Genomic DNA, 12,114 nt, shown 5'->3' with positions numbered 1-12,114 from the left:
TAGTGCTGTCACAGGACAGTCCTGTTTCTGGACCCTGAGCCGAGTATGCCTGTGGTTTTCCGTGTTTGTATCCTGGCTCTGATTTGAAGACGTGTTTATCTTGTTTTTGAGATGGTTATTCAAAAACTTTTTCAAGGTGTTTCAAAATGTCTTGAAAGATGTTTGTGTCTCTCGCCGGTATGTGTTTGGAGCACAGAAAGAAGTGGGAGGCGGCTTCCACGGGAGCTCATTTTTCTGCCTCGACAGACACTAAAACAGCGAAGTAATACCCAACTTTATTGAAGTTAGTCATTTGTTCAGCACTTCTATCAAAGTAATTTTTCAAATGGACCTTGGTTTTTCTCATAGAATATAAGAGTAACTCCGTCAAAGTGGTACCGATAAAAGAGCGAAAGAGAATAAAGAGTTCAGAGACAGACCCGAGTATATACACTACATACACTATCTATTAATAGGTGATAACGACCTGACTCTCTCGTGAACATTTTCCATACGCAGGTGCTGGGAGACAACGTCCCACAAGTCTCTCACTTTTCTGCATGTCTTGCAGGAGAGATACTAATTGTTCTTTGTTCCAGACCATTGTTTCAAGGATGGTCATAGAGCAAAGAGACTTAGAAGACAGAGGGGTCCCTTAGAGCAAAGAGCAGGTGTGCTCACTGAGCATTATAGAAGCTTTGGAATCCCTAAGCTCAGAGTTCCTTTTCTGGAAGGTACCCTCTGTGCCTACCCATTCAATGGCCATGGCACTTGGGGCCAGGGTACTGAGTCAAACAGGTGATGTTTCTGCTGTCACTGGGCCTTGAGTAACAAAGTCCTTTGTCTCTGGTACAGGAGTCTCGTGTCTTCTATCAGCATCCTTGGAAGCATGGCTGCTGTTTAGCTGGAAAGCAGGACAAAATCTCAGGCTCTTCACAGTTCTTGACAATATGCCGCTTGTATGGAATTTTGCATGTATTCTATCACTTAATTGTTATAAATCAGCTAAACAGGTGTTATTATCTCCATTTTACAGGTGATAAAACCCATGTTTGGCGAGATCAAGTAACTTGTTTAAGGTCACATAGGAATTTATGCCTGGGACAGGATTTAAGCTCAGTACTCTGTTTCAGTGTTCTACAAGTTATTACTTGTTAGTTCAAGTAAAGTTAAATTCTTTATCTCACAAGGTAGACTAAAATTCCACAGGGAACACACAGTAAAATACAAACATGAGAAAATATACATACCTGATCTCTAAATGGATAAGAATTTATTCAATGGTCACTGTAATTAACAGTATGGTGTTAAATACTTGCAAGTTAAGAGAGTAGATCTTAAATGTTATCACCACACAAAATTTAAAATGGTAATTATGTGAGGGGATGGAGACATTAACTAACCTTATCGTGGTTATAATTTCACAATATACATGTGTGACAAACCATCACATTGTACACCTTAAACTTACATATGTTTTATATCAGTAATAGATCAGTAAATCTAGGGGGAAAACTTCTTTAGGCATAAAGTAAGATATTAACAAAATGATTTTGAATGCATGCCAAAAATCACAGGTGAAAAGCAAATTGAAAACTGGGGAAATACTTGAAGTAGGAAAAAGAATTACCATCTTTAACATATAAAGAGCTCATAAAAAATCAATAAGAAAAATACGAAGTCTTCATTAGAAAGTGAGTAAATAGGCAAAAAAAGAACCCACTCTTTCTTTATTTTTTATAAAGATTTTATATATTTATTTGAAAGAGAGAGAGGGAGAGAGAGAGAGCACAAGCAGGGAGGGGGACAGAGGAAGAAGCAGGCTCCCTACTGAGCAGGAAGTCCAATGCCAGGCTCAAACCCTGGAATCATGACCCGAGCCAAAGGCAGCCAACTAACCGACTGAGCCACCCAGGGGTCCCTAGAGGAGAGAGAATCTTGGACTGACTCCCGCTGAGCAGGGAACCAGAGGGAGGCTCCCCATGAGTTTTCATCTCACCACCTGAGATCATGACCTGAGCTGAAATCAAGAGTCAGACCCATAACCAACTATGCCACCAGGCGCCCCTATAACTTCTGTTGTGTATCACTGTTTCTTCTGTTCATCTTTTCTGAAGTATTTATTTTGGTGCATTTTCACGTACTGCCTGGAGGTTCTATAGTTTCTGGGTTTTGCTTTAACAGAGGAGAGATGGGGGCATTGTGGCCTCACCAGAAACATAGGGAGAACTCTAACTCACAGTTTTTGGGTTTTGTTTTGTTTTTTTTCCCCCTTGGGGCCCTGGGAACATTGTTGCACTATCTCCCAGCATTTGGTACCACAGGCAAGACATCAGTTCTCTTTTCTTTGGTTCTCTTCTTCATTGTTCTGGGGGGTTTGTTTGGTTTTGTTTTGTTTTTCTGTCTTGAAGCTTATATATTTTTCTCCTTGATCTTGGAATTGAGAAATTTCATCAGACAATGTCTAAGCAGGGTTTTTGTTTTGTTTTTCGTTGTTTCCCGCCCCCCCACTACTTGGCACTCAATGACCCCCTTTCTCTCCACTCGGGATAAAATGTATGATATATTGTTACTGATTCTTTTTCTCCTATTCATTTCATCCTCCCCTCATGGAATTCCTGTTAGTCAGGAATCCGTTCTTTTATCCAGTTACTCACTTATCTAGTTACTCTGGATTCATTCTTTTATCCTTTCTTATGATTTCTGTCACTTTTCCTCTAATGCATGGATTCAATTTTCAAGTGAATTATAAGTCAGTGTGCCCATTCGGTTGATTTTTTTTTTTTTTTCTTTTTGAGAGTGTCCATTCATGTTGGCTTTCACACCCTTTCTTAAATTTCTGTGTACATGAAACCATACGATGTGTACTCTTTGGGTCTGGCTTCTTTAGCTCAACATAAGCTTTTGAGATTCATCGAGCTCATAGTCCCACCATAGTTTTTTTTTCCGTTTTACTGCTCAGTAGTATTCCATTGGGTGGCTCTACCACAAATTGTTTCCATTTCAGTTTGTCAATTTCCAAAATGTGTTTGTCTTATTTGAAATGTTTGCTCTTGCTTTATTGAAGGAAAATCTACTTGAATATTCAGATAATATAATTATAGTTTAAAATTTTTTTACCCTTGCTTCCTGAATTAACTCTGTTAGATACGGGGGCAGGCATTTATTTTGATTGCTGGCAATGCTTTCTTTCCTTCAAGGTGCTGATTCACCACAAATAACTAATGGTTTTTTGTTGTTTATATCAGTTTCCATAAATCACATACCATGATTAGCAAGTATCAGGAGCTCCCTCACCAACGGTGTTTGATTTCCCCAGCATGACCGTCACTCCTCAACAGCTCATATCATGCATCACTGCAGGGGGCAGAGAGCAGCAGCTTTTGCCCAGGTTTTTATTCTTAATATGTTTAGGAAGTTTCAATTTGCAAGCCTGAAATCCCTCCACTCATCATCAAAATGGACACTTTCTTTCTATGTTGCAGTAAAGATGAAACCAACAAAGACTACCTAACATATATTACACTGAGGTTTATGTGTGCCTTTTCCAAACAGAGAGCTTGCACATGGGATCACAGTAAACTTTCTGCACAAAAGTGTCATCAGCCGGCTGTGTAATGCTGTTACCAAGAACAGGAGGGCTATGCCCACTGAGGCTGTCCCAGGTGCACACTGGTATTGGCTGGACCTCGCCACTAATGATCATTTATGCCCTGTGACAAGTTATAAAAGGAGATAACAGGGCACCTTAGTGGCTCAGTCGGTTAAGTGGCTGCCTTCTGCTCGGGTCGTGATCCTGTGGCCCTGGGATCGAGCCCCGCATCGGGCTCCTTGCTCAGGGGGGAGCCTGCTTCTCCCCCTCCCTATGCTGCTCCCCCGGCTTGTACGCATGCTCTCCCTCTCTCTTGAATAAATAAATAAATAATCTTTCAAAAGAAGGGGTATTAAAAACACCCCTCTCAGTTTGAGGCAATCATTTGGTCACCTCTGAAAAGCTGAAAGGCGGGTGGTCTGCACTTCGGGTGGTGGAAGCCCTCTCCGGCAGGGAGCTGAGCCAGTGCAGGTAATGGGGGACTGTTGTTCAGTACTCTTCGGACTGAAAATAAGGAGGCGGTAAAAATAAAACTTGTGAAGAGCTTCTCACTGGTCTATGAAGTCCCGAAATGGGGACCATGGGAATAAATAAAAAAGACTTTGGGGCACGTGGGTGGCTCAGTAAGTTAAGTATCTGCCTTGGGCTCAGGTCATGACCTCAGGGTTCTGGGATGGAGTGCGGTGTCAGACTCCCTGCTCAGCGGGGAGTCTGCTTCTCTCTCTCTCCCCCTCTACCCCTCCCCATCACTTGTTCTCTCTCTCAAATAAGTTAAATCTTAGGGGAAAAAAGGGTGGCCTAGGCCTGAAGCAGATCTTCAAACTGCAAAAAGCTTGTCCATGGTCTCCTATAAACACAGGGCAAGGAGGCACCCATTTTCCAAAGGAAGGAATACACAAAATATTTTTTTTTCCCCAATGGGTCAGCAAAAGGTAACATTGTCCTTGATCTGCAGAGCTCTTGGCTGGGGAGGAAGCCAGTTGGTTTGCCTAAGAAGCCCGGAGTTCTCTGGATGAGTCAAAAATTCAACCACTGTTCCCCCAAAATGTGAAAACAGCATTTTCCATTTCCTCTATCAGAAGAAAAGGGAGGGTTCAAATCCAGTGGCAGGGAAATGAATAAGACCTTGATACAAAATTATCCTGATGGAAGAGAGTCATGGCTCATGTTCCAAGTTCACAGCAGGAGCCTAAGCACTGATAGGGGAATTGATTTCAGAACAGTACGTGACTGATCTTGGAAGTACCTCAAGACCCAGGAGTCTTTGTCCGTGCCTGTGTCTCAGAGAACAATGGCTGAGAGTGGGAGTGTAAACTACAAAGGGCTGGACCAGAATGTCCTAGGTGGGGACGGTCACTGCCTGCCGGCATGCACAGGACTACTCTTCAACAGTGACACCTTGTGGCAGTCTCTGGAACTGCAGAGTCGGCCCGCTGGGTCCCCGGGTTTGTTCTCTGGATCTTCCTTTTCTTGGGGTGAGGAAGGATCAAATGCTCTTGCAGAACATGGGTGGGAGATGGACAGGCAGGAGATATTGAAAGGTATACAATGGGCTTTCTGCTTAAAGGACCTGTGGTGCTCCAGCAACTAATTTTAAAAAGGATATAGACGAGGCATTACCGTATTTTTATTCCGTGTACAGTCTGACAGTCTATACCTGCATTTCTGAATGGCCATTAGATGGACTACTATAAACCTATTAATATAATCTTTTCAAACACTTAAGGATTTAAAATATTTATAATATGTTGGTTTTAGAAAGCAGAATATAAAACTGTACATACGTATGATCACTTTTACTGCATTTATCTATCAAAACTAGGATCATAGGAGGAACTGAAAGTAAATGTAAACAAGAGGTTAATTAGAGATTCTGTCGTGACACTGACCTCCTTTTCACCAAGACTCCATGGCCGAACCACCCCAACCACCCGTTGTCTGCGTGGTTTGCAGCAGGGGTAGGAGGAGGCATGCTTCCTCCTTCTTCCCTTTACTTCCTACCTTGGCACTCAGGATAGGATCCTCTGTCTACACTTTTACCACTCAGGGAGGTATTATAAAGGGATGCTTCACCCCGTTTCCACGCCTCCTCGGGGAGAAGCAATAATCTGACTGTCAATAGTAAGTATAAGGTCACTGTTACTCCAAAGCAAGACCTGGGGCCTATTCCTTGGGTCTGTTTGCCCTAAGGGAAGTGTTCTTTCTGTCTTGGTTTCTGCCCCCCCCCCCCCCCCCGGCCACATACCCTCTGGAGTGGGGTCCTGCCTTCCCAGCTCTTCCACCAGCTGCTAAGCAGGGATGGACAGTTTGGGGCTTTAGGAAAGGGCGAGAAAAGCCTTCCTTTTGTCCAGGACGAGTTTTCAAGCCAGCTGTGTTGTTCTACAGCTCCTCCTCGGACGTTCTGGCCCTGTAGCCATTCTCAGAGGGGTGGAACTTAGAAGCCAGGGCCAGGAGTGATGCGAACCCAGCCACTACCCATGCTGTCATTTATTAAACATCTAGGAGGTCCTTTTGAACTAACTCAGTGTTTCCATCTCTGCAAATTGGTAGGTTATGAAGACTAGGAAATATTTACCTGGCATGACTCCCGTACATCTGGCTAATAGGTGGGAAAGTGGGGGCCGACAGGGTGGCACAGTCCCTTTGGCCCAAGGACAGAGAGTGAGCTCATCTGTAGCCTCTCTGGCTTCAGGTGGCTTCCTCCCTGCTCTCCTGCTCCCTTCAGTGTCGTTGTGGCTGAAACCCACCAGCATCAGGTTCACCTACTTCTTGTGGGGGGCCGGGGTGGGTGTTGGTTCAGGAGGTCATGGTAGGAGACTAGAGAAAGAAAGGGAGAAGCCAGGACTCTCCTCCCCTGCCCTGAGTGTTCCTCCAGGACCCTGGATTCACCAGAAGAATGAAAGGTGAGTCACCCACTTTGTCCCTGTCCCTGCAGCCTAGAGGTGGCGGTGACTTCTTGCCTGTGCAAATCGCTCCAGGAGCTTCCTAGTCCCCTATTGGCCACTCCTCGGTGAAACCAGTCTCCTATATTTATTTCCCTCTGTTTGCAATACTAGGAGATGTTTCCATTGCCCTAGTTGGATCTTGCCTGATAATAAAGTTAAATTGTCACCTTAAAGCCCAAGAGTGTGGGCATTCCAGGGGCTCTGAGTTCTCGGTCAGATCCAGGATGTGGCAGAGGGCTGTGGGTTACAGACCAAAAAGATCATCAGAAACCTGTGACAGATCTTCCCTGTCACCACTGCCTCCCCTCCCCCAACCTCAGATACCGGTGTCGCCTTCCATTTTTCCGAGGCCTTGCTCTGAGCTGCCTGTTCATTGATTCCGCTGAAAACGTTGCCTGATAATTAATTGAGAATTAACCAGTTTCCAGGGTACCTTTATAGAGGAAATTTAAAAAAAAAAAATTCCCCTGATTAGTAATATAGAGTCTTCTAGATCTTTTGAGAGAATGTAAAAAGGAAACTAAAAGCCGATTATAATTCCGACTGTTCAGAGGTAAATTCTTTCAATACTACGGTAATAACGTGCAGTCTTTTTTTTTCTCTAATTACGCATGCGCACAAATGTGCCTGTGTGTTCGTAGCTGAGATTATGCATAGCATGTGTATGATTGTGTACCATCGCTTTCATCACTTCGGAAACAAAGGCTCTTCAAAGCCAGAGACTCCCTCCCTCCCTCCCCAGCACGTGAAATTCACTCTGTGTAACAAACACGGATTGCGTGTTCTCCCACGTCTGCCTACTAAGCGCCGGGATCGTGTTGGTACAAGGAAAGGATGGGTTTGGAGACAGGCTGACAGGCGCTACATTACACAATCCAGAAGAATGGCCCGTGTGTGCGTGCAAATCAAGTGACAACCTGAAACCATGGCCTTTGCGGGAAGCGGGCAGCGGCAGAATAGGGCCACGGGGGTGCCCAGCCCCCTATCTGCCTCGTTCTTAGCTGGCAGAGAAATCAAACATGCTCTCCCAGAAGAAAAGGCTGGGATGGAAAATGGGCCTCCAGCCTGTCCTACACAGAGTAAATTCTGCATCTGGAGGAGACTCATCCTTGGTAATAAGTCTCTTTTGCAATAATCGCATGGTCCACACAATTTAGTTTTGTGTTCTATACCTAGAGTCTGGCCCATCTGGAGAGGGAGCATAGCACTGCGAAGAGTGAGCTGCAGAGAGAATTCAGAACTCCCTTGGGATTCCCTGGCTTCTTAATCCAGTAGTTAATCTCAGCTGGATTTTGTTGTGTTTTGTTTATTGAAAACATAAAGCCTCTTGGGAGTGGCTATCGCATACAGTAAGGCAGGGCAGCAGAGGGGATGGGAATAAACACGCCACCTCCTTCACAAAGATGCGGGATCCCCCTCCCCCGCTGAGAGCTTTTCTTGCCGGTGAAATGTTTCAGAGAGAGGCCAGGGTGATGACCAGGGAGATATTATGTTAATGAAAAGCAGGATAAATGTTCAAAATGATTTGCATAGAAGGAACCTGACCCAGCTGATATTTGAAGAGGAAGTCCCAGTGGAGATGCCCCACATAATGGGCCTTCCTTTGTCAGCCCTGAATCAGGGAGAAGTGTCTGAATCCAGAAAAACAATTTCACAGCCTTTCCCCCTACCCCACCCCACCCCCACCTCCAGCCAAAGCTTGCAAGGCTCCATACCAGCGTTTGCAGCCGGAGCAATCAGTCTGCCGTCGTCTGTGTGTTTGTACTAATGTTTGCTCTAGTAATGCCCAGTGACACCTGCAGGGCACCGTTCCCCGTGGAGCCCTCTGGCACAGCCTGCGGAGGACAGAGAAGGGTGTCGCCAACTGCTGGTTATTTTATAGTGCGTGGAGTCTTCCTCATGGTGGGAGTAGTTCAATGCCAAGCTACCAACTCCCAGGGAGGATTTCCAGCTGCCCTCCCATCCTCCACTTCCCTATTCCCATCCCTGCTGACATCGGCATCTAGGGCTAAGAAGAAAGTCTGGCCGTGGAATTGCTGATGGAGGCCAGGCAGGGGGTTCGGGACTTGCACAGAAGGTCTCCAGACCTCATAAGGTGCCCGGAGCCTCAGAACCTTCCCACCACCCTCTATTTGCAGGAAACACCACCTTTTGTGGGAACCAGGTCAATGTGGAATGCTTATAGAAGCAAACGCGTCCTGACCCTCAGACTGGAGTTGTGGTAAGAGAAAAGCTGGGCAGTGCCACTGCTGAGCACCTACTGTATGCTGGGCAGGTTTCTGGTGCTTGGTTCCCTTGATCCTCCCAACACACCTGCCACCTTGATGCAGGAGCCTGCCACAGTTGTGGAAGCTAAAACTCAGGAAAGCTCAAGGTCATCCACGCTATGGTTCACGGTTCAGGTCTGCATCAGGCTGCTTCACAGTCATTCCTTTATGACGTTAACATCTGTTGAGCCCCTACTGCCGGCCAGGCTTTCCCCGAAGTGCTAGGGGTACAGAAGGGAACAAAACGCTACCTCCAAGTCTACCTCCAAGTCTAGCAGTGGAAACCAGTGTCACACAGGACGGGGACAGGTGTGCACAGCGCCAGGAGGAAGCCCGACGGGGCCCTGAGAGAGGAGAGCTGCCCTCCTGATTTGGATGGGACCCTGGAGGCAGCGAGGAGGCAGACACTGTGGGGTGATTGACCCAGGAGATGAGGGTGGGAACAGCCTCCCAGACTGAGACCCAGCCGGCCTCTGGAGGAGTGTGAGCTCAGCAGCGGGCCCTACGGGTGATGTCCCAGGGATGCGGGGCGGTGAGACCATTCTGGAAAGGGAGCACAGCCTCGCCAGCTTGTTAAAGACTCGGGGGCTCATCTCACCCACCTAATAATCAGATTAGCATTAAAGAAATATTCTTATGCAACCCACATGTCTACTGGTGGATAAATGGATAAACAAAATATGGCCTATCCATACAACGGAACGTTTTTCAGCTTTACCAAGGAAGGGAGGTCTGTGACGTGCCACATGGGGAAGGTGGAGGACGTTATGCTAAGTGAAATCAACCCATCACAAGTGAAGAGATGCTTGGATGAGGTCCCCAGAGCAGGAAATTCATAGAGACAGAAAGGGAGAAGGGTGGTTGCCAGGCTGGGGAGGAAAGGGGATGGGGAGTCCTTCATTCCTGGGGACAGAGCTTCGGTGTGGAAAGATGAAAAAGCTTTGGAGACGGATGGTGGCCGTGGTCACACTTGTGAATGTGTCTGCGCATTTCATTTCACATAATGAGAACGTTAAGTTTTAGGTTATGTATATTTTAACACACACACACACACACACACACACACACACACAAAAGACCATGCCAGCTTGCCCGGCAGAGAGCAGTTTAGAAGGAAAATGAGACGGGGAATAGAACAGACACAAAGCTTTTCAGTGGACCCAGTGAGAGGTGCCAATTCACTAATCCCGATAGGGGGAAACATTCCCCCCTCACGCTCACCAGGGGAATGCTCTTAGTTCCCCAGAATGTCTGACTGCTGTTTGTGTCAGTGAGGACAGTGGTGGGTTCCCCGTGCAGACCCACCGGGGGGCTGCCCTTGGCCTGAAGTCCACAGACAGGTGGAGTTTGAGTCATGGGCCTTTGAGGATGAAAGCAGGACTGTGGCTCCCATCTCCAGGGAGTCCCCTGGGGCGAGTCCTTTCTAGGGTTTTCAAGCTTTGGCTCTGTAAATGTAAACGTGACCGTGACCAAATGAGGCTAGTTGTGGGCAGGACCCAGCATGCGGTGGGCGTGGGAGAGATTTGGCTCCCCCATACTTCACCAGGCCTTCCTGGGTCTCCGTCCAGGAGGAAGATGTCCTCAGGGCAACATCTCTTTTCCCTCTCCCTTACTTTGGCTGATCAAGGTGTGGGGTGTGTCCTGGTGCTAGCTCTTTCCTGGGATGTTTTCACTGAGGAGACTCCAAGGCTGGCCTCCTGGAGGGGAGGCAGTTATGAAGGGGGGGGGGGGGGCGTAAATACCTCTATGAGGCCTGTTCTTAAAGAAGAATAATGTTCTGATTCACAAACAAGCACGCTTCTAGGTCTTGCTAATTCTTTTCCCAACTGCGCCCCTCCCCATCCAAACAAAACCACAAGGCTCTCTTTGTTTCAGCGATGGAGGATCCGGTAGAAAAGCACAGACTTAAGGAGTCTGTGCCTGCCTTTCCATTTCAGAAACCAAAGCATTTGTGCATCAAGGCCAAGGTCATGAAGAATGCATGCATAATCACCAGATTTAGCAGGAAAGTGAGCAATCGGAGACAGCTCCCTGGGCTCCAGGCTCCAGCTGGGGGGTCCTCTTGATTGATTTGCCTGAGGAGACAGAGGAGTCTGAGGGCTTGAGTCCCTCATCAGCTGGTTCTAGGACCACAAGTAGGTCAAGTCATATTGGGGGCCTCAGTTTCTCTTCTGTGTCCAGGGGTCCTGCACCACCCACCCCAAACAGCTGGTTGTCCAGAGACCCAGACAGTGGAAAACCCTCACCCGAATCATTTCTCCCAGCTATGACATCTTCAGTCTGTCTCCAAAGGGACCTCCCTTCCTCCACGTGCCAGGCGAATCCGAGTCTCCACGTGGATGCCCACGTTCCCAGGAAAGGATGTGAGATAGTGGGAAAGACCTGGCCAGGGAACTGGACAGAGGTGGGTTCAGAAGTCTGAGCCAATGGCTTTGAGCTTTGTGTCATCTGAGCCCTGGTTCCTCACCTGGAACATGGAGACAAAAGGCTATGTCTCAGGCTGTCAGAAGGATGAGAAATGACACGAGCACCCAGCAGAATGCTGACACACAGCAGCCTTCACGCCTAACAACTAACTGCTCAGCCTGTGGGGTCAGACAGACTGGGATTTAAATTCACTTCCATCACTTCTGGCTGGAGATCATGGGCAAGCATGAAATAAGAATTATCATTATTATTGGTGATTGTTGAGGGTTGGATTTTGGCAATACGTAAGAGGGGCTTCTTGTTTTCAAGCGGGTTTTGAGGACTATAGTCCTAAATCACAGTGCATTACAGAGCTCTGAGTTACAAAGATAGGGCACAGGAAACTTAATCCAAAGGAGCAGAATTCGCTGGGAGTAGCGATTTTACTTACATAGATAATCCTTCTGCAGATAAGATCCAAAGCCCCTTCTAGCCATTAATCGTAGTGTCTTCTCTTGTGAAAAGATTGATTCAGCTCCTGGGTTCTTTGCCGGCAAGCCCGAGAGCAGCCAGTTCAGAAGGAGTGGATTGATCCCAATAAACAAAGCAGGGTTCATACCTGGGGCCTCCCCCCCGCCCCCGCCGTGGTGTGGCTGTCCCCCAGGGGCTGGGGTTCCTACAGAGATACCTGTCTGGTCATCCAACAGACCCCAGAGATGGCCGATCTGGAAGGTCAGGTGATCACCATGGAAGAATGTGGCTGCCGTCCACACCCAGAGGGCTATGCTTTGTTCCCCAGGAGATCAGGACTCTCCTCCCAGGTGAGTCCCCGGAAGACTTCCTCACACTCCAAAGCAGATTCTGATTCTGCAGATCTGGGGGAGAGCCTGGGGGGCATGCCAATGCCTCTGGACCCAGAGCCCTC

The 12,114-nt window shown here is 47.3% G+C and overlaps 1 long non-coding RNA gene across 1 annotated transcript; it reads right to left on the bottom strand.

The window, feature by feature from the left end:
- Positions 1-8,237: 8,237 nt before the first annotated feature.
- Positions 8,238-11,482, bottom strand: LOC123925023. The gene is made up of 4 exons (XR_006814893.1): positions 11,030-11,482; positions 10,777-10,858; positions 8,830-9,004; positions 8,238-8,351 (listed from the first exon to the last, which is right to left on the bottom strand). It is a non-coding gene; the product is annotated as an uncharacterized LOC123925023 (long non-coding RNA).
- Positions 11,483-12,114: the final 632 nt, after the last annotated feature.

This window comes from Meles meles, chromosome 14 (genome assembly GCF_922984935.1).
Source record: "Meles meles chromosome 14, mMelMel3.1 paternal haplotype, whole genome shotgun sequence".
Taxonomy (NCBI): Eukaryota; Metazoa; Chordata; class Mammalia; order Carnivora; family Mustelidae; genus Meles; species Meles meles.
This window is presented reverse-complemented; position numbering and strand designations above follow the sequence as displayed.